The sequence below is a fragment of the Pongo abelii genome, chromosome 4 (genome assembly GCF_028885655.2).
Source record: "Pongo abelii isolate AG06213 chromosome 4, NHGRI_mPonAbe1-v2.0_pri, whole genome shotgun sequence".
NCBI classification, from domain to species: Eukaryota; Metazoa; Chordata; class Mammalia; order Primates; family Hominidae; genus Pongo; species Pongo abelii.
In genome coordinates, this window is record NC_071989.2 from 125,311,098 (window position 1) to 125,333,865 (window position 22,768).

Consider the following 22,768-nt stretch of genomic DNA (forward strand, 5'->3'; position numbering starts at 1 on the left):
TATGCGATTCTAAAATTCATTTCTCTAGACCTGACCTCTCCTGAAACTCTAACATAATATATGCATTTGCCTGATTAGTATCCCTACTTGGATATGAAATAGACATGTCAAATATAACAGGTCAAAACAGAAGTACTGTTTACTAATAAATATCTCATACTGCACAATGAGCTCTAGGTCTTTCCCATGTAGTCAATATCACACTCTTCCTCCCACTTTCTCAAATAAAAATTATCGAGCTTTTAAAAAAATCATTTTTTGGTCTCATCCCCATATCTAATTACTTAGCAAGCACTATAAATTTTACTCATATATTATATGTAAATGCCCCTCACTTTTCTCCATACCTTGTATTACTACCCTAGTCCAAGATTTCACACAGTCTAGAGCAAGAGCCTTCAGATAGGTCTCTCTTATCCTACTCCTGCCCCCATGTAACATAGTCTCAGTGCAATAGCTGCAATGATGGTTCTAAAATGGAAATTATATTATTTCAAAAATCTCTACAGTGGAATCCCATTACATCTAGATAAAATCAGAGTTTTTATTTGTTAACTTCTTGTCTGAATCCCTTTTTATCATTCAGATCTTAGCTTAAATGACAATTCTTCAGGGTCACTCTCCTTGATCATCCAGTGTAAAAGCAGTCACCCTGTTACTTGCAGATCATTATATGCCCTGATGGCTTTTGTAAATACATTTGCTTATTTTTTTTCTCTTTTCACTACAAAGAGGTTCCATGAGTCAAGCACCTTGCCCATCATAAGCTTTAAGGCCAACACTCGTATTACAAAAGACAGGTTAACAGGTGAAAGGTACAACGATGAAACAAATTGATTTAATCAAAGTGTTATGTGACACAGGAAACTTCAGAAATGAAGACCTAAAGACCCAGGGAAAATTGTTTATTTTTATGCATAGGTTTGATGAAGAATAAATAGCTATTCATACATGTGATTGAACAACAGGGTATGATCTAATAGTAATAAACTGATATAGTTTGGATATTTGTCCCCACCCAAACCTCGTGCTGAAATGTAATCCTCAATATTGGAGGTGGGGCCTGGTGGGACATACTTGGATCATGGGGGCGGATCCCTCATGAATGGCTTGGGTCATCCCCTTGGGGATAGTGAACTCTTGGCCTGAGTTTGCGCTTTCTCTTGCTTCTGCTCTGGCCATGTGATGTGCCTCCTCCCACTTTGCCTCCTGCCATGAGTGAAAGCCTTCTGAGGCCTCCCCAGAAGCAGATGCTGGAACTATGTTTCCTGTACAGCTGGCAGAACCATCAGCTAATTAAAACTTTTGCTTTGTAAATTACCCAGTCTCAGGTATTTCTTTACAGCAACGCAAGAGTTGCCTAATACATAGATTAAGTGGGGAAACCCAGCAATGCCTGTCTGGTCAGATTCTTTTTTGTCTCTCTGTGTAGCATCTCTTCCTCCTGGTTATAGGACAGCATCCCTCTGGAATGAGAGTCTTCAAGGGACAAAGGAGAAAGTAGGATTAGGTTTTATGCCTTGCTTTGGATAGGAGAGGTTCTACTTTCTATTTCACACCTTGAGGAAGAGGAATTCTGGTTCTTATGGCTTGCTTCAGGAGAGAAAGTGGGGCAGTAAGGCAGGCAGAGGTCAGGGAAACTTCTGACCCCAGAAGTGGTGGCATGTGTCTGTAATTCCAGCTACTTGGGAGACTGAGGCAGGAGAATCACTTGAACCTGGGAGGAGGAGGCTGCACTGAGCCAAGATCAAGTCCATGCACTCCAGCCTGGGCAACAGAGGGGGACCCTGTGTCAAAAACAAAACAAAACTGATTGATATGTTTAAAATCTTGGGAAAAGAAAATCTTTCTTGGCCTAACACTAAAGAAATAAACTAAGAAAGCTATAAATATCACCAGATAAAAATTAAACTCTCTACAGCATAAATATAGGTAAAATATAAATTTTAAATGGCTAAAGCTATCTGAAATACAAATGACAAACAAAGGGCTCTCACGTATCAATAGTAAAAGGAAACAAATAGAAAAACAGGCATTGGAATATGCCATGTAATTCATAAAAGAAGAAATGTTAATGTTAATTAAATTGTGAAATGAGTACAGATACAATCAAGATGGTGTCAGGGCTCAGAACATGATAAGCAGAATATGGCTGATATGGTTTGGCTATGTCCCCACCCAAATCTCATATTGAACTGTAGCTCCCGTAATTCTCATTATTATGGGAAGGACCCAGTAGGAGATAATTGAATCATGGGGGTGGTTTCCCCCATGCCATTTTCATGGTAGTGAATAAGTCTCATAATATCTGATAGTTTTATAAAAGGAAACCCTTTTCACTTGATTCTCATTCTCTCTCTTGCCTGCTGCCATGTAAAACATGCCTTTCACCTTCCACCATGATTATGAGGCCTTCCCAGACACATGGAACTATGAGTCCATTAAACCTCTTTTTCCTCATAAATTACCTAGTCTCAGATCTGTCTTATCAACAGTGTGAAAGCAAACTAATACAATGGTTCGTTAGCATGCTGAGTAACTTGAACTGAAGAACATTGGAAGGGCCTCACTATTGATATGTGAGAGCCCTTGCTATGTCATTTGTATTTCAAATAGTTTTAGCCATTTAAAATTTATATTTTATCTTTATTTATGGTGTAGAGAAGTTTTAATTTTTATCTGGTGATATTTATAGCTTTCTTTAGTTTATTCTTTAGTGTTAGGCCAAGAAAGATTTTCTTTTCCTGAGATTTTGAACATATCAATCAGTTTCGTTTGTTTGTTTGTTTGAGACAGGGTCTCGCTCTGTCACCCAGGCTGGAGTGCAGTGACTTGATCTTGGCTCACTGCAGCCTCCGCCTCCCGGGCCCAAGCAATTCTCCGGCCTCAGTCTCCCAAGTAGCTGGGATTACAGGCACATGTTGCCACTCCCAGTTAATTTTTGTAAATTTTAGTAGAGATGGGATTTCATCATATTGGCCGGGCTGGTCTTGAACTCCTGACCTCAGGTGATCCACCTGCCTCTCAAAGTGCTGGGATTGCAGTTGGGAGCCACTGTGCCCAGCCATATTAGCCAATATTTTGAATTTTTTTCTTTCAAAGTTTTGGTTTTTATATTTTAAATTTTAATTTGCCTGAAATTTATTTTGGTATAAGAAATGTTAGAAAACTAGCTGCTGTTGCTTTCTTACATTTTTTTAAAATACAGTTAGTCAGTTTTCCTGGTATCATTATTCTTCCTACTATGCCTTATTGGCTAATTAAGTTTTCTTTCAACAGTTTTCACATTCTATATTCCCATACACACTTGGGTGGATTAGTAGATTCTCTATTCCAGCATGTTCCAGGTAGTGTTCTTTGGAAGATAATTTTAGAAATTATCTTCAGAAAAAAATGAATGATCATGTAAGTATGGAAATTTGGGACACCATAAATGGATTTCTAGAGTAATACTTTTCAGACTCTTTAATATACTAAAAAGGGGTTGTAAATCTCCAGGAGATGGATTAAAAAGTCATATTTTTGATGAGTATTTGCCCATGTGTTTTTCTTGGGATGGGGGAGGGAAAGCATTTCAATTGCACATAATGTGGGAAACCTGATCTGGTCTCTTTTATTTATCTGTCTATGTTTAGGCCAGTGCCACAATCTTTTAATTCATGTATCTTTATAATACATTTAATATATTTTATCATTTGATGAGGCATGTTCTCTCTCATTAGTGTCTTTTTCTCAGATTAGGAGAGATTTCTTAAATAATAGTTTGCACATCTCTTACAAAATAGGAAATTTTACTTTCCTTATTTAAGAAAGGAAAAACATGCCACGAAAATTTTAGTAATGTTGTGGTGGTAGCTTGAATTCATCCATGGTGGGAATTTGTACACTGTGGAAATTGACAAATGCTGCAAGTCAGGACACTTTTGTTGCTACTGTTGTTTTCAGAGAGTCTATATCAGCATGCCATATCTTTATTCCATACCAATTTTTTAAAAAAGTTGGAAAAATGACATGATTTTAGTAAATATGAAATCACGGTGTTAATTAATAACCTTACCCAACTGAAGGCATTACATTAAACTTGATGATTATCCCCGAATATTCCTTTAAAGTTTGAGACTAAAAACTATAGATTTGTAAAAGGAGCAAACTTTAGAGTACACAACTGTCAACTGTTCATCTTTAGTTAATTTTGGAAATATTTTAAGTATTTTCATAGAACAGTTATTTTATATATATTTGTTTTGATTTTCAAATAAAAATGGGTATTTTATGCAGTATACTTCCTGAAATTTTCCTTAATTGTTGTGACTTAGGCATTGAAAACTAATTAAAATAGTAAATCTGAAGCTCAGAAAGATCACACAGTTCCTCCCATGCCATAATGCCAATGTAGCTTAAATTTTCACTCTAGGTAAATATAGATTACATAATGTCAAATTTTTTCACCCAAAAATCTTTGAGTTATATTCTCAGCTACTTTCTGACTCTGACTACTCTAAATACATTAACAGAAAATCAAGGGACAACTCTGGTCAGACTTACAAATGCTTTCTGGTATAGTGGAAGGGAACACTGAATTCAGAGTCACAGAAGATGAATTCTAGTTCTTACTATGGCCTTCATAAGAGGGTAACGATGAAAAGAAACAATGAGGGAAATTTTATCTCCATTTCAAATAGAGTATTGTCTCTAGCAGTATTATTTTCCTTTCCTTTTCTTCTCATTTCCCCTTCAAACCATTGGTATGTCACTTCTCACAATTCTAGCACTACACCTTACATGGAATGAGTGCTGGAAGGGCTCTGCTTATTTAGAAAGAATTAGTAATATATTTGACGAACACAAAAGAAAATCAGAAAAAAATATTTAGCAAGAGATCCTTACAGTAAAAATCTGGAGGTCACTAAGAATCATTTAGTTCTACAGTCAGGTCACCATACTGATTGTATTATCAATTTGAGGATAATAAAATTGCTTCCAGAAAGTTCTTTCTTGAGCTATTGGTTTGAGGTTTGCTCTAACTTTACTTATATAGTACTTAAAATTACTTTTATTTTTGTCCAATCTCATTTCCTATAATGGGGAAGTTGACATCGATTGCATGATAATTCTATTTAAATATGCCTGATATAAAAATATTTTCGATGTGTAGAGATGAGAACTGTAGCCTGATTAGGTTATCTGCTTAAGAAAAGTCCCTTTCATTGCTTTCTAGCAGCATTTGATGAGTTAAATTAAAAAGTTTTTTCAAAGTTTTACCTTTTACTAACATCATGAGACTGCTAACTTTTCCTACTAGAGTAAAAATCCTTAACCATACTTAATAAAAGTCAAGCTTCTTTGTCTCCTTTAGATTAAGTTTTTGTCGATAATTGTTTTTTTTTAAGAACTTGAACTTTAGCCAGGCAAATGCTTTGGTGCAAACAGAAGACATTAGTCAAGGGACCACTAGACTAATGAAAGAGAAAGAGAACCAAGAAAGGCCAATTGAAAAGTGGCTAGATTTCTATACTCAGCAAAAATGCAAATGCTAATGATATTGACAAATCTCTAATTAATCAGGTAACAGAGTTCACTATATAATCTTCATCCACTTACTTTAATGAAATACCACAATATTCTTAATATTAAACAAAAGTAAAATTTACTTTGATCTGGGCAATGGATAAAGAGTCAGGTTTTGAATTAAAATATGGACTTTATAAAAATCAAACTCAGTTTAGGTCTTATGCTTAGAAATAAATCTTTGATTTCATAAAATTCAGCCCATTTAAGCTAATTTAATTTGATACTGAAAGTCAGTATTGAATTTTACTTTGATACTTAGAGTCAATGTTAAGATAATATGAAAAATCCAATTATCCCTTTACTTCAGTAGCACTGTTAGAATACTCAGAGCACGTCCTACCAGGAAGTAGGAAGTAGTGGAAATCCAACAGAAGAGCTGGTTTCTTTTAGATTGCAGGTCAAGGAAATTTTAATGTTGTTGTTTTTATTCTGATATTGGAGGGAATACAGAATTTTAACCTATCACCTAATTTGCTTATCAAAAAGACACATTTTAAGCGCAATATTAATGCCTTTCTCTTTTTTGTTAAATAACTTGCCAAAAAGGGAAGTGTTTTAGTGGGTAAAATGCTATAACTTTGCTTCACATTTTTTCCATATCTACTGATCCATTGGTTAAATTCTTATCTCACCCACTCTGTATTCATTACCAGATGAGAGCCTTTCTTCTCCTGCTATAATTTATTGACAGCATCTTGACAACTTCTTTTTCCTTGTCTGTATCCTATCCATTTTTCAGGGGTTTGCTCAGCGACTTTTCATGGCCATTGCAACCCATGTTGCAGTTTCCCACCTCTCAATATTTTTAGGAGGTGGAGTCAATATCAGTCATCTTAGTAAGAAATAATCATGAGGTTTACAGTATTCTTAAAATGTTTTAAAGTTTATAACTCCTGTCTCTTTAAAATACAGAGTTCCAAATACATGTTGAAACAAATTCCAGAATTGCAACATATACATTCATAGCAAATTTATTAAGTTGTTTTGCTTTTTTCATTATAACATATTCCTTTAAATTTAGTAATTCATTACTTCATGTTTGTCATTTAACATATATTTATGAGTTAGTAGTGCTGGAAATATAATAGTAAATAGATTTGTATATTCTTGTGTATGTGTAGAGACAAATAGGTAAACAAACAAATGAGCTAAATAATTATAGCTTATTATGACAAGGCTGTGAAGGGAAGGAAATAGGCAAAGTAAGAGTCTATAGGCAGACAGGGGACTATTTTTCTTTCTTTCAGTTTTACAGATAAGTACATTGAGTTAACCACTTGTTGACAGCCTCTGGCCAGGTTTAGCTAGCCCAGGACTGTTGGAGTCGATAGCCCTATGTGTCTCTCTGCTGCATGCTGCCAATAAAGAAAATTCCATGAAAAGTTATTCTGATGGGATCCAAATTTTTATCTGGGGAATTTGGGCTAAAACATCTTATAAAGCCTTTAAATTATTATTTGGAAAAGTCATCATCTGTGTTGTCTCGGAGAGAATGGCATATCAAGAAAACAGAAGGCAGAGCCCAGAAACAAGCATATAACAAATGCATATTATATACACGAGACGCTTTCAGAAAGCATTGGTAAAAGAAGTGAGTATTCAGTAAATGGTGCTGGGATAATTAGTTATCTATACACAAAAAAAACGAATTTTGACCCCTACTTGGTACTATACATAAAAATAAATTCTAAAAGGAATAAAGATATACGTGTAAATGTAACTATGAGTTTCTTAGAAAAAAATATAGAAGACCTTCTTTATGATATTGAGGTAGTAGGGGATTCTTAAGTCACAAAATTTACAGATAATACAGGAAAACATTGATAATGTGATCACATCTAATTTTTTAAAAATCAAGCTTCAGACTGGGAGAAAATATTTGTAAAACATACAACTGAACAAAGAGGTAGATCCTGAAATTGATAAATAATTTACACAAAGTACAAGCAACCCATTGAAATAAGGGCAAAGAGTATGAACAGGCAGCTCACAGAAGAAATAACATTTGTAAAGATGCTCAATCTTGTGAGCAGTCAGAGAAATAAAAATTAAAACCACAGTGAGATATATCTAACCCATCCGATTGTCAAAAACTGACTGACAATATTAAGATTGGAAAGAATATAGAGAAACAGAAAATCTCATGTATTCTATCCATGAGATTAAATTCGGTAACAATTTAGAGAGCCATTTGGTAGTATCTTTTAAGGCTGATTGAGTATCAGCAATGAGTCAGCAATTCCACTTTTAAGACCTTTGTATGGACTCAAAAGCCAACCAACCGAACAAAATATATATGGACCTTTTTTAACCACATTGAATGTAATGGTGAAAAATTAGAAATGATCAAAGTCCATCAATGTAAAAATGGAAGAATACATTATGAGTTTTATCAACATGAATTAATTTCAAAACAGTTTTAGAGGCCAGGCGCAGTGGCTCATGCCTGTAATCCCAGCACTTTGGGAGGCCGAGGCAGGCAGATCATGAGATCAGGAGATCAAGGCCATCCTGGCTAATGCAGTGAAATCCTCTCTCTCTAAAAATACAAAAAATTATCCAGGCTTAGTGGCACGTGCCTGTAGTCCCAGCTACTTGGGAGGCTGAGGCAAGAGAATCGCTTGATCCCAGGAGGCAGAGGTTGCAGTGATCCGAGATTGAGCCACTGCACTCCAGCCTGGGCAACAGAGTGAGACTCTGTCTCAAACAAAACAAAGCAAAACAAAAAAACAAAACAGTTTTAGGAAAAAAGTTAACTACAATATGATAACTTCTATGTGAATAAAAGGACACTTTACATGTGGTTATTAGATAAACACATTTGTAATAAAAATATGCACTAGAATATGTGTTCAACTTGAGGAAGTAGTTACTTCAAGGAGTGTAGGAAATGATAAAAGAGGATTTAAGTTTATCTGAAGCATTTTGGTTTATCAAACACCTAGAGATTAAAAAATCATATGATAAAATATTAACATCTATGAAATCTGCATGGTGAGTAAATTAATGTTCTATTATCTGTACATTTGAAATATTTTGTAACAAAAATAGCCACAATCTTATAATTTTCCTTGATAATTGCATTTTTTCATATCATGCAGGTTTCTGTGGTATTTATTACTTATGTTTTTCTCTTTCTTTCCTTTCTTTCTCTTTCTTTCTTTCTTTTTCTTTCTCTCTCTCTTTTTCTTTTTCTTTTCTTTTCTCTTTTTTTTTAAGATAGGATCTCACTTTGTCACCCAGGCTGGAGTGCAGCAGCTTAGATACACTGCAGCCTTGAAATCCTGGGCTCAGGCAATCTTTCCACCTTAGCCCCTGAAGTAGCTGGGACTACAGGTGTGTGCCACCATGCCCAGCTAAATTTTTTCATGTTTTTTGTAGAGACGGTGTTTCACGATGTTGCCCAGGCTGGTCTCGAACTCCTAAGCTCAAGCAATCTGCCCACCTTGGCCTCTTAAAGTGGGAATTACAGGTGTGAGCTACTATGCCTGGCCTATCACTTAGTTTTTATAGTTATAAATTCTACTTTTTTTCTCATTTCATTATATACTAAAATGGCATTATAAATGGAACATTTTACTCAAAGTATATATATTTGTATACTCATTTATTCACACTGACTTTTTTAGAATAAAAAAAATTGTGTAATGGAATCTCTTTGGAAACAATTGAGACTATTGTAGACCAGGGTGGCATAACACATAGTTGCAAGACAACTGTAAAAGTTAATGGTGAATATGATTATTTTCCCTGCAGAAGGAAGAAGAAACTTTATGAAAATCTTTCTTGCCTGTCCTCCTGGGCAAAGCTGGCAATCCAGAGGTTTTAGCTGCATAGATAATACTCTGGGTAACAGCCACAGCTGACGTTGAGGCAGGGATAGGAGGCAGTAGAATCAATTCCTCTTAATTTGCCGTGCTTTCTCCTCCTTCTCCTCCTTCTCCTCCTTCTCCTTCTTTTTCTTTTTTTTTTTTGAAATGTATTTTTGCTCTTGTTGCCCAGGCTGGAGTGCAGTGGTGTGATCTCGGATCACTGCAACCTCCGCCTCCTGGGTTCAAGTGATTCTCCTGCCTCAGCCTCCTGAGTAGCTGGGATTACAGGCGCCCCCACCATGCTCAGCTAATTTTTGTGTTTTTAGTAGAAATGAGGTTTCACCATGTTGGTCAAGCTGGTCTCAAACTCCTGACCCCAGGTGATCCACCCACCTTGACCTCCCAAAGTGCTGGGATTACAGGTGTGAGCCACTGAGCCCGGCCAGAAGTGGACTTTAAATATTCAAATATAGGCCATATGCAGTGGCTCATGCCTGTAATCCCAGCACTTTGGGAGGTTGAGGTGGGTGGATCACTTAAAGTCAGGAGTTTGAGACCAGCCTGGGCAATGTGATGGAACCCCTTCTGTACTAAAAAATACAAAAATTAGCTGGGCGTGGGTGTACACACCTGTAGTCCCAGCCACTCGGTAGGCTGAGGCAGGAGAATCACTTCAACCTGAGGGGCAGAGGCTACAGTGAGCGGGGATCATGCCACTGCACCCCAGCCTGGGTGACAGAGTGAGACTTGGTCTCAGTAAATAAACAAATAAATACTCAAACATAGGGATCTTCCTGTTCATAGCATCCTGTTTCTTCTCAGCTCTGCCTCCTAGCAGTACATCCAGGCACTAAGCTATGCCATAACAGATATGAACTATTAAAGTGAGTAAACTGTCTACTTTATTTTCCAAGATGAGCATGGTTTCACATTATACTGTCTCAAAACTCCTAGATGCTAATATTATCAAGTGATTCAGACAAGAAGCAGAACGCTGAAAATGTAGAACAAAAGACAGATCTTGATAACTGAATGAGAGGCCATTCCTTTACCATTTCTGTCTAATATGTCACAAAGGTTACTTCACTGAATAAAATTTACCTCTTTTAAAAGACACTACCAAGCATTTTGATACAAGGCAATGTGAATAAATAAATTAGACCAGAAGTGTATACTTTATCTTTTGAGTCATTACAAGTTCAAAATGTTAAGTGCAAAACAGGAAGTCATAAATGCCTGTCAATCAAGTGGCCTAGTTATTGACAACCATTCTTTTAGAATCCTTTGAACTCTATTTATAGCTAAAGAGCTACAGATGTGTTTCTGTGACTCATTCTCATTTGTACCACAAAGTACAAGGTGAAGACTGGACTTTCTTGTATAAAATTCTAAAGAACCTGAGTTGACCCTAAGTTATCTTTGAAGTCGTACAATTACATGAGAACATTACTGAACTGTATATGGGGCAATTTTAGATTTCACATAATATTGGGCTTTTAATATTATTTGAGATATAAGATTTTTCCATCTCTAGTGAAGAGCTGGCCGGTAAATGTTATGATCAAAAATCATTTGCACAAGGCTTTAGGTCATAGGGCTGCCTTTGTAGCATAACCCAATTCATTTGAAAATGGTGGTCTGGCAGAATCATTGTGTGCTGAGAGGAACTAAAGTTTCCATGTCTTAGCCTACCCAATTTCAGTTTGGAGCAAGTGATTTTTGCTCCTAAGAGTGAATAAGAAAGCATGATACCTTCAGGTTGGAATGCTACAGAGATTCAAGTGTTGGATTTGTTAATCTAAGTTGTCTGAGAAGTTATAAGAGCTTAGCATACTCACATATAGCTTCAGGCTGAAAAGGAAGATTCACTGGGGAGTTACTGAATTAAATCCAGTAATGAACTGAGGCGGGATCATGGGAGTCAAAGAAAGGAGAAGCCAAGGGCAAGGAAGAGAGAGGCAAAATTTGACACCAGAGTTCAGGACTAGACAAGTCAAGTAGAAGCAGCAGTTTTCAAACATTGTTGTGCATGAGAGTCATCCAAAGAGAAAGTTAACATATAGATGCCAAGACTCGTTCTGATCCACTAATTCTGAACCTCTGGGATGGGATGTGTTCTAGATAATACATGTCTTTTAAAACCTCTGGAGGTAATTCTCATGCACAGAAAAGTTTGTTAAAAACTGGATTGGAACATTCAGAAGGGTTGGAGCTCTCTGGTATATTAGATGAGGAAAGTATTCCACTGAAGAAGTAAGCAGTGCATTTCATGAACATGTCCACAACCATCCAGGTAGTATCATAATATTTGGTCCCAAGGGTTACTTGGGAAGCACTGTGAATTAATACATTGTTGGCACAAAGCTACAAATAAAGGAAGTGTAGGAATCAATTAACTGTCATGCCTAGCCTTCAATTATTGTCTCACACCACTTCCAAGTTTCAAGGATAAGCTGAATTGGACTTCATTGGGTCAGAAAATTTGTTTTGAGTATTTCTTTTGCATTAACTGGTTTGTTTGTGACCTCAGGCAACTTATTTAACCACTTGAGCATTATTTTCTTTTTTTGTTAATGGGGTAAAATTTTTTGCCTTCCTATTAGATGGTCGAAATTACTTTAAAAATTTTAAACTTTACTCGAATGGAAATTTACATGGATTAAAAACGTAAACACTAAGTACAGATGTGAAAAAGTAAAAATATAAATACATTTTATATAACTGAACATGGCTTTGATGACTTAAGTCTTCATGGAATAAATAACTTCTTTCTTGTATTCCAGAATATTCAGTCTGATCTAAGTCTTTTCTACTCAGATTTATATATATGTTTGTTTTTTTAAATCTCAGGCACCATGTAGATTAAAATGTAGTCACTTTTCGGCAAATTCTCAACTGTTAGAGTTTCTTCTCCATCTCTTTCCTGCAGCTTTTTTGCAGGGAATCTGGGAGAAGTCTTGAACAGGAGATGCTTCTGAAGTAATGCAGGCCGTTGGTTAGGGGCTTTTCCCCTTTGAGTTATACTTCAGACCACTGCTAAAATCTGCCACAGTTGGTAGATTTCTGTATCTGCTGGTGTGGACTGGTTGCTGTATCTGTTGGTATGTGGTTAGTCTTACCTGTCATTTGGGGTATTATGCTGGCATGTGGCACCATCATGATGCAGGGGCAAATTCTATGAGATTTCAGGCCCTCTCTCAGTCTTCAATACTTGACTGTGCTCATTCCTTGTTAGAGGAGCTATACACTAAGTATGAAGTGCTTTAGGTCAAGGTTTCCCAGAAACAGACCTTGATGCAGGGATTTGAATGTATGTAAATTGTAAGTAAGTACTCCCAAAAGAAACTGATGAAGAAGCAGGGGAAGCAGGGTATGGATCAGGAAAACCCACCAAGGGCCCAGGGTCAGGTAAAGTTCTAGTCTCAGCTAGATTCTGCAGGAGTTCTGGAATGTAAATTATACTTTAGAGTCTGCATTTCGAACTAAGGAAGGTGGGCCTTTTTACTCCCACATCAGTTACTCATTGGTTAAGAGGCAGGGGTGGGAAGTGGGTGGTGGTCATAAATTACTTGGCATTTCTAACAAGGTTGCTCCTGTATCTCAAAGCCAATCTTCTGTAAAATATCAAAGATGCAAGTCTTTAGCAGAATAGCAGAAGCTGAGAGACAGATATACAGAGTTGCTAGGATCTCAGGGTATTTGGGCAGGGGCCCAGAAACATCTGCTTCAGTCTACCTTGCACTGCTTTTCCATTAAGTTCACAGATTTTTCAAAAACCCTACTGGTCACAATTTCTGCAGAAAAACTGATGAGGCATCTTGATGTGACAAGCTTTAATCATCACTGCCATAGTTGGTCTCAAGACCAAAACAGATTCTCATAATTGCCCTCCTCTAACATCCATTTTAAATTCGCTCTAGTATCCTGATATTATTCAGCATTCTGTGCTGGTAAATAAGACATTCTGTAAGCCCTCAGATATGGTACATGCCCAGGCACTCAGAAGAGACAATATAATTGATAGCTGCGTGGAATGAACCCGACAATCATTTGAGTGATTTACTCTGGTTACCATGCAGTTATGGTTGCTGTGATTGTTTATTCACAGTTAAAACTTCTTCTGGGAGTCAATGTGATACACTTCCTGTATGACCAAGTAAGCTTCTATTCAGTAACACTTGCATAGATAACAGATGCATAGCCTAGACAAAATAATAACAACAACGACAACAACAAACCTACCCGAAAGCATTGGAGGCAAAGCGAAAGAAGATTTTGGAGACAGTCAGTAGTTGGATAAAGAAAATGTATGGATAAAAGGCATTTTTCATTTTCATGGCTTTTAGAGTGGAGATAGTTCCCTTTCCATTCTATACGGAGCATGTAAACTTGTCATTTACAAACCTGCAGTATCTCTGGCCTAAAGAATCTAAGGACCAAGTTTGAGGCAACCACAATAGCTGGAAATATAGGAGGAGTCTCAGAAAGGAGGGGTTCAGAGAGGGAGAATTCTAGATTCTATGCACAAATTCCATGCACATTTGTGTATAAACTCAAAAAGTCTCTGGATAGCCCCTGAACCATTCATATATGGGAAAGACTCCAAACTACCCAGTTAAGAACAAAACAAAACAAAATAAAACATCAAGAACACAAAACAGATCTAATATTTGGGCTGCTGCTTGGGAGACAGAGTTTCTAGTTTCTGTCCAATCAATAAACTACCTGATAAAACAAAACAAACAAACACCAAATATCAACACTTTCTGGAGCAGATAACAAAATCCAGTCTCCAAAATATATATTCACAATTTCCATGATACAACCCAAAGTAATTTTGTATATGAAGAAATAGAAAAATATAGAAAAATAGGACCCATTCTCAAGAGAAAATACAATTAATAGGGACTGACCCCGAGATAAAAGAGATTTTAAAATTAGCAGGCAAAGGTTTTACAGTAGCTATTATAATAATGCTATCAGGAAAATATGCTTATAATAGATTAAAAAGCAGAAAATATCACCTGAGAAATAGAAACTATAAAAAAGAATCAAATGGAAATATTAGATGAAATAAATCTAATACCTGAAATAAAAGCTAAAGCTGAGAATGAAACTCTAGCTTTATTACATAATAGCAACCCTAAGTCTTCATAATGATTAAGGTCAATTATTCCTGTCAAAAATGGTAATTTTTTTTTCCTACTGGTTTACTAGTGTGAGGAGTCAAAGAGACTCAATGGCAAACAACATTTTACACTGAGTGGGTTCTTGTGGCTTGATAGTGCCACTCCTCTATGAAGACTAGGACCTTTAAACTTTCAAAGCTTAAAGATGCAGAGAAGGGAAGCACACATTCTCGAATATGTCAGTGGGAATAACAGTGAGCAGGGAAATTCTACTTCCATCCATTGGTTCTGGGACTCATGTAGTTTACTGTTTGGGGACCCAGGTCCATACAAAGATTGTTACCTTAAGGTTTATATCATATTCTAAAGGACAATTCCCTACCTTCACAAGAGGTTGTATCTAAGATAATGCCTCAGCTGTACCTTTAAGACTATATTTCAACACTCTGTCAGGCCAGCAGTTTCTGGATTGTGTGGTATGTGATAAGACCAACGGATCATCTGGTCATGTGCCTACTTCTGCACATCTTTTGCTATTAGGTAGGTACTGTGGCCCAACATGATATTATTCAGGATTCTGTGCCTGTAAATAAGACATTCTGTGAGCCCTCAGATACAGTGCATGCCAAGGCACTCTGGCTGGAAGAGACAAACCCCTTTTCTTTTTTAATCCTGAAAAAGTGCTTTCCTTTTTAGGATGAAAGGGGTCCCATGTAATCAACTTGCCATGAACTAGAGTTTTTGTCTCCTTGAGTGATCATAATATATCAGGGACTCAGCATTGGTCTCTTTTGCTGATAAATTGAAGAGAATGTTTTTAGTGTCAATAGCTAAGTCATGGATAGCTTCCATCCGTGACATCATGGCTAATCTGTTTATGAATCTATTGTGCAAGTGCTGGGGTAATCAAGGACAAATGCCAACTAACATCTGTTTGATGAATCATCCTGTTCACCTAATTGTTTAGTCCCTCTTCTGCAATGGATGCTCTGTAGTGGGTATTGTAGTGTGATAAAAATATCTTTTCCTACTGTAATTGTTCTTGTCCACGAGTCACAGATCAATGTTAGGGTTTTATCAGATCCTCAGTATTTCCATTTCATTTATTCATCCAGGAGTCAGAGGAATGATCATTGGATAAGTCTGTATCCATAAGACTCTCTATTTGTTAAACCTGAGCCAGAAATCTAAGCTGGGCACGGTGGCTCATGCCTGTAATCTCAGCACTTTGGGAGGGTGAGGCAGGTGGATCACCTGAAGTCAGGAGTTTGAGACCAGCCTGGCCAACATGGTGAAACACCGTCTCTACCAAAAAATAAAAAAAATTAGCCAGGCTTGGTGGCGGATGCCTGTAGTCCCAGCTACTTTGGAGGCTGAGGCAGGAGAATACCTTGAATCTGGGAGGTGAAGGTTACAATGAGCCAAGATTGTGCCATTACACTCCAGCCTAGGTGACAAGAACAAAACTCCGTCTCAAAAACAAACAAACAAAAAAACCTAAGCCAGAAATCTATTTATTACTTGACACCCACATGCCTATACTTTAATAGGGGAATCAGCATAATGCTTCGGATTCTTGGTATCAGGATTAGTTCAGGCCCAACCACCCTTAAAATCTGTGTATTTCTCTTTTTTGAATATACAGTTACTTAGGTAGATGCCTGCAGGTCTGGTTGGGAAAGGACAAGGAGCATCACTACTTTTAAAGCATGTTGTCACATTGCATCTTCCTACCTTGGGAGCTTAATATCTTTTAATCTTTGGATTCTAGATGTGGAAACTGGCCCAGGTGTGGAATTTTCAACTGAAGTGGTTGATATTAACATTTTTAATCTCCCCTTCTTAAGAAGATATAAAAAACCTTCTCAGCACCTCATCTCTATTGGCCCTAGACACACCATCATCTTTTAGACATTGACATAAATCCCCCAAGAGCCATGATCCCTGGCTACCATTTTGACCTTATTTTCTGTTAGGGTAATTACATCTACTCTGCCTCTAATGGTTAAAGTCTGCCACCCGAATCTTTCATACTTACTGTTAATAAGAAGCCCAGTTCCATAAAAGCATCTTCTATTACCAATCCCAGGCTTCAGCAGACAGCTGCTGTAAGATTCTTGGCAATATTAGAGACCCGGTCACTAAGGGAATTCATCATTCCATATCGCTATAGTAAACAGAGTATCCCCCAGGCTTTCCTGAACATAGTCAACTGGTGTTTTGGAGGGAGGTGGGTTATATATTAGTTACATACAGGCATGCCCACTGAGCATTTTGCTCTCTTTCTCCATACTGCACCAGGTCAACTCTTCCATTTTCACATCACGTAATGCGGGCTATTGTTTTTTACAGGCTCGCATGACAAAAGTCCTTAAAGCAGCAACTTATTATATCCAGGTCCAGAGGGCTTTTCTAAAAAGTGAAAAATCCTGAGATAGATGATTTTGTCCCCAAATAAACAAACTTTCTATTATCCAGATTTATATTCTAAATTCTCCTCCTTAACCATCTAACACCCTCAAAATTTACTCCAAGGCATTTTTCTAGTTTATGTTGCTCCAAATTAGTTAGGTCCTGAAGCCCGTTCAATCCATAATCCCTTTCCTTCTTTAGCAGGACAGCACTTCCCCAGTGATCTTAGTTCTTGGTTTGGTGTCCAGGATGGGAGATAGGAACAGATCTTTAGGAGAACAGCATTTTTTTACAAAGTCCCTGTCTTGGTTGAAACATCTGCATAGTCTTTAAACAAGAGGAAGGAAAGTTAGTCTATCCTCTAACAGGCCCAGAAGGTTTTGATGAATCTGGATACTAGGTTGCTGTGTGCGTCTACCACATATTTCTATCTCAAGTCTCAGGATCTCACTACCAGGTAGCTACTTTTGGAGTGAGAGACTTAATCAGTTAGCAAATTCATTCTGCCTTGAAGTTATGAGACTTTATCATTAAGTCCTGTGCCTGGTCATAATCTGGGCTCTCCACTGCCTACAGATGGTAAAGATTTTTTTAAAGGTTGCCTTGGGCTCTCTGTTTCTCACATTTTGTAGTAAGTTGGTAATTGGCTAACTTCAGCCTATTTTCTCCCTTCAAAGCATCAATGCCACTTAGCAACCACCAACTAATTTCAAAGTCCTTATAAGTACTGTTTCCTTTATACCTCTCAAATGCCAAAGATATTTACCAAAGCCAGTGCATTCCCTTCTACCGGTACCTCTTCTCAGATAATAGCAACATTACTGTGGCCTAACAGGGCTCATCGACATTCCACACACTTCTGTGATATGATCCTCATTCATATCTGTCCTACATGTTATCCAAAACTTAGAATCCCATTTAGACAGTCTATAAGAAGGACGACTTCACGTATCAATTGCTTTAAGTTAGTTTTCACAGAAGCAGATTTGAACTAAGGATTAGACTACAAGTGGGTTATTTAAACAATGCTTCCAGGAGAGAGTGGAAAGTGAGTGAATAATCAGAATATTGAAGAAAAAGGAGATTATGAGTGCAGCTTTAGGGGAAGCTCCAGGCTCAGACTCATCCCAAGGGGCATATATATTTTATCTTGGAGTTTGTTTCATCTTGAGGCAAGAAAACTGAATTTTGTGCTTCTGTCTTGGCTGGTGTCCTAGATCCTCACCACCTTGAAGGGATTATAAACTTCCATGCACTTCTGGCTCATTATAGGAACAAAACCCTGAAGGGCATATGGGCACAGACTGTGACAAAGCACACATAATCAAGGGGATAGGAACAGTAGCAAAAGAGATCTGAGAAGGTCTGAGTGGGCACCAAGAGCATCCACTGCAGGAGATCCTCCTAGAGGTTTGCAGTAGCCCAGGGAAGCAAGGTCTCAGCACACGAAGCTTTTAGATTTTCCCAAAGCAATCTGGGTGTTTTTAGGATATCTCTTAATCCCTTAGCCCTGAGTTTGGTGAAAGACAAGAGTCAGACAACATCACACACATCAAACACTTTGCCCTTCTCTTACTTTTGTCCAGCTTCTCCCAGCACCGGAAAGACTTTTTCTTTTTTTTTTTTTTTTAACTATTCTCATAGCACATCTTTCTTCTTCCTTATTCTATGACTCACAGTAGAAATTTTGTGATCTTTATCCCCTATGGCGTGACACCATATTTTCAAAAAAACCTATCCTTGTATTTTTAAGAAAATCACTTTCTCTTTCAAAAAAGCCCAATTCCAGCAAATAAAAAAAGAAAATACTTGACTTAACTTGATGCTTCACATTGGGCTAAAAAAAATCATTTTGGAGCTTCAAACCAAGCAATGACTCTTCTGAACTTGGCTGAGTACTGCCGCCCCTTGAAACAACTGATGCCATTGATTCAAAAGGTAGTGTTGCTAGGGGGCAAGTGAAAAGAACAAAATGTTGTTTTGCTAGCTTAGTAATGTCATCTTTGTCAAACAAATTATTGTAATATTATTGAACATTCCCATTTTTTTCTGAGCTACATAGTATTTTTTTTTTAAATAAATGACAAAGTTTATTCTTGAGAGCAGTTTGGGGTTTACACAAAATTTGAGCAGATAGTACAAAGAGTTCCCATAGACCCCTCTCCTTATTATTAACATCGCTACATAGTATTTTTATAATCTGCTCATGCTGTTTAGTTTATTTCTCCAGCTAAATCAAGTAGTTAGTTGTCTTCTCGCTGGCCTTTTTCTGCTTGCCTCCAGATATCTTTCTCTTGACCTCCCATCCCTGCCTAGCTTGTTTCTTCTAAATTGCTCAGAGCTAGGAAACCAGCATGTTAAGATCATGTACTCACATAACAATATTTTGGTCAGTGGTCCCATAAAATTATATATAATGTATATAATAGTGGTCCCATAAAATTATAATACTTTATTTTTACTGTCTTATACCCTTTCTGTGTTTCAATATGTTTAGATACATGAATATTTACCATTGTGTTACAATTGACTAGCAGTATTCAGCACAGTCACATGAAACATGGGTTTATAGTCTAGGAGTAATAGGCTATAGCATGTAGCCTAGCTGTGTAGTAGGCTAAGCCATCTAGATTTGTGCAAGTACACTACGATGTTCACACAATAATGAAATTAACCAAATGCCACATTTATCAGAATGTATCCCCATCATTAAGCAATGTATGACTGCATTTAAGAGTTTCAGCAATTTAGATGGGAGACTAAGTCTTCACCCATGACATCATATGAACGGTCTCTTGGTGAGTCTTCATGACAAAAACTTCAGGTACTCAGAGATCTGTGTGTGTATGTGTGTGTATGTGCATGCACACATGTATATGTGTTTGCCTGGATATGTTTAATTTCTTCTTAGATTCCTTTTAATAGATGATTGTGTTGAAGTTGCTGGAAATGTAACCTTCTATAATTGGGAAGATTCTATTCTCAACACAATGATATTATCAGTTATATATCAAGTCTGCTCCATCTTTCACAGATTAAAGAAACGTACACATGGACTATTCTGAAACTTTTTCAGGCCATTCTTTCTTTATTTGAAGACCCAACTTACTATGGGTCCTACAGATCTGCATGCCCTTTGAGATGGATTAAAAAAAAAAAAAACTGGTTTAATTGCCAGGGGAGAGGGAAATTTGAGCAAAGAAAAAAGAAATACAAAACGCTCCAGGAACACGAGTGGGCAAACCAACAGGACAATCGAATTAACAGGCCATGTGTGAGGCTGATTGTACATGTAGGGACCATGGCTTTCAATTAACCAGACCACACTGGGACATCTGGTGCTCCAAGTGTGTTACATCTTCACCACTGGTTTTCAAACTGGAAGGCTGCCGTGTTTTCTCTAGTTTTTCTTTGAAAAAATACTTTTATATTCTCTAATGGAGAGAACCACATCGAAGGTTGTATCATGAGCTGCTGTTCTTTCCTCAATTAAATAAATGAAACTATTGACATTATATTGAATTAATTTCACTGATGTTACATTCCTGATGAATATATGTGTTCTGAGTAAATAAGTTTAGATAATTTTGTGGCTATTACTTGAGTCATGGTAGTGAATACTAAATTGGTGAAATGGAGGTCATTTTGAAGGTGTAAGGAATATGTAGGGAGGCTTCTGCTGCTATGCATTATTATGGAATTCATAATAGTCTTTACCCATGGAAGCAATTACTCAAAGGGTATTCCTGAATGATGGACATCTACCTCATCTTCAAACTTTCTAATGGCGAGTGCATTTAACGTGCTGATTCCGCTGTTGGACAGTTGGCTGTGGTTGTCAGAAAACATCTTTCTAAGTAAACCATAATCATCCTCCTCACTCTCCCTACATCTTTTGTCTCATCTGTTGTGGGTGGGAGCAGCAGAGACTCAAGTTATTCTCCTTGGTTCTTTGACTACTTAATAATGTCTATGATGTCCTTGCTAATATATAAATATATATAATAAAGAAAAATGCAATATATTTAGCTTAGTTTATTCCTTTTGAGCTCCCACAAGGGTTTTGTTCATTTTTGCAATCTTGTGCTGTATAGCAAAGACTCAGGGCCAGGTTAATCAGATGAAACTTTGTTCTAATCAAAAAGTGTTTGTAAAGACTCTTTGTCATTTCCTTTTGACTTCACACCCTCTTCTCATCTTAATCTCTTTTTCAGATATGCACCTTAGGTCCCAGAGAGAAGGAGGCATGAGCTGCAAGCTTCCTCTTATGTTATTTACAGTTAGTTATCCATGACAGTGGAAGTTGCACAGGAAGAAGAGAATATTGTTGTTCCTAGAAAGTTTTTCATGGCTCAGTTCAGGATCTTGCAAAACAAAATCTGAGGATGAGATACATTTTAATGGAAAAAGCTTAGCATCCAATTACGGCAGATGGCTAAGACCAATAGTCTGAAATGTTAATATGCAAACAATAAGTAAGGTGTTTATTTTGGTTCTATTTCAGAATAAAAGACTGCTTCATGGTCAATTAAAGAGCTGTACTTGGTTAGAAAATACTTTCTTTTTGGGGGAAGGATCCATATGGTGATGAAATGCCTGCCAGTGAGTTTACAGAGAGGAAGTACAGATTAGTAGAATTTCATCCCTTCAAAACTTCTATTTGCTTTAAGGGATCAGAAAGAACATTTACATGAGTCATGCAAACTCTCACAGACATGCTGAGATCTGAAGGCATTAAATATAAGGAGAGAATACAACACAAGTTCTATAGCACAATTTTGACATGACATTGATTATCATGCCACAGATTTGAACCTGCTGAGTGTGGGTTGAGCTAGTGAGACCTGTGTGGACAAGCATAAAATGCTATATCTGCAGAGACAGTTGGATCCATCTGCTGACTTTATTCATGTAATGACACAGATGTGAAAGCATATGACATTTTGTTCACCTAAAGTGCCAAATCCCCATTCTACTCTTGATAGATCCATGCAGCTTAAAGCTAAGAAACAACTTGAAAGGTCCTAAAGAATACCAGTCTTGAGGCTTCTCTTGGCAGTATTTTAGTCCACATTTCCCCCTGCCTGTAATTACTCCTTTTCTTTTTCTTTTTTTCTCTTTTTTAACTTTTTTTTTTTTTCAAAAAAAAAAAACTAGTGCTGAATTCTCCCATTGGAGAGTTTCTGGCTTTGATTATAGGAGGTTCTCTCTACACAGAGTTGCTCAGCCTCACTCTGTACTGTTTGTCCTTGCAAGTCAGGGAGAACTCAAGCTTTTTATTTCTTTTTCTTCTTCTTTTCTTCTTCTTCTTATTATTACCATTATTATTATTATTATTATTATTATTATTATTATTATTATTTTGGTTTCTTGTCGGCAAAGATGTTTCTGTGTTGGGGATGAAAGTAATTTTGCTTCTTCTAAATGGATGTCAATATATGTTCATAATTAGCCCAATCACAAGGCATGCCTGGAGAGGAAAACAGCACACAGATATTTGATAGTGTATAAGTACATAATTTGGATTACCTGGAAAAGAATGAGAACAAGTACTTTAAGAGCCAGAACAAAAGTCTACTCTTTAGGTTTCCTCTAGTGTTATTGAAAAAAATGTTTAATTTATATCCATGTTATTGGAAGGGTAAGTCATGGAATGTCCTCACAACATTCCTCACTTCCAAGCAGGAGCAATGTGTTGGGTGCTTAGGAATCTTCCCCTCTGTGGTACAGCCACCTTTGCCTTTCAATCACCTCCTGTGGTTCCTGTACCATTAATTCAAGCTTTTTAGCTCCCTTTGAACAGAATTGCCCTCCGCATGTGCTCAGCTCTCTCCTTTGGATTGC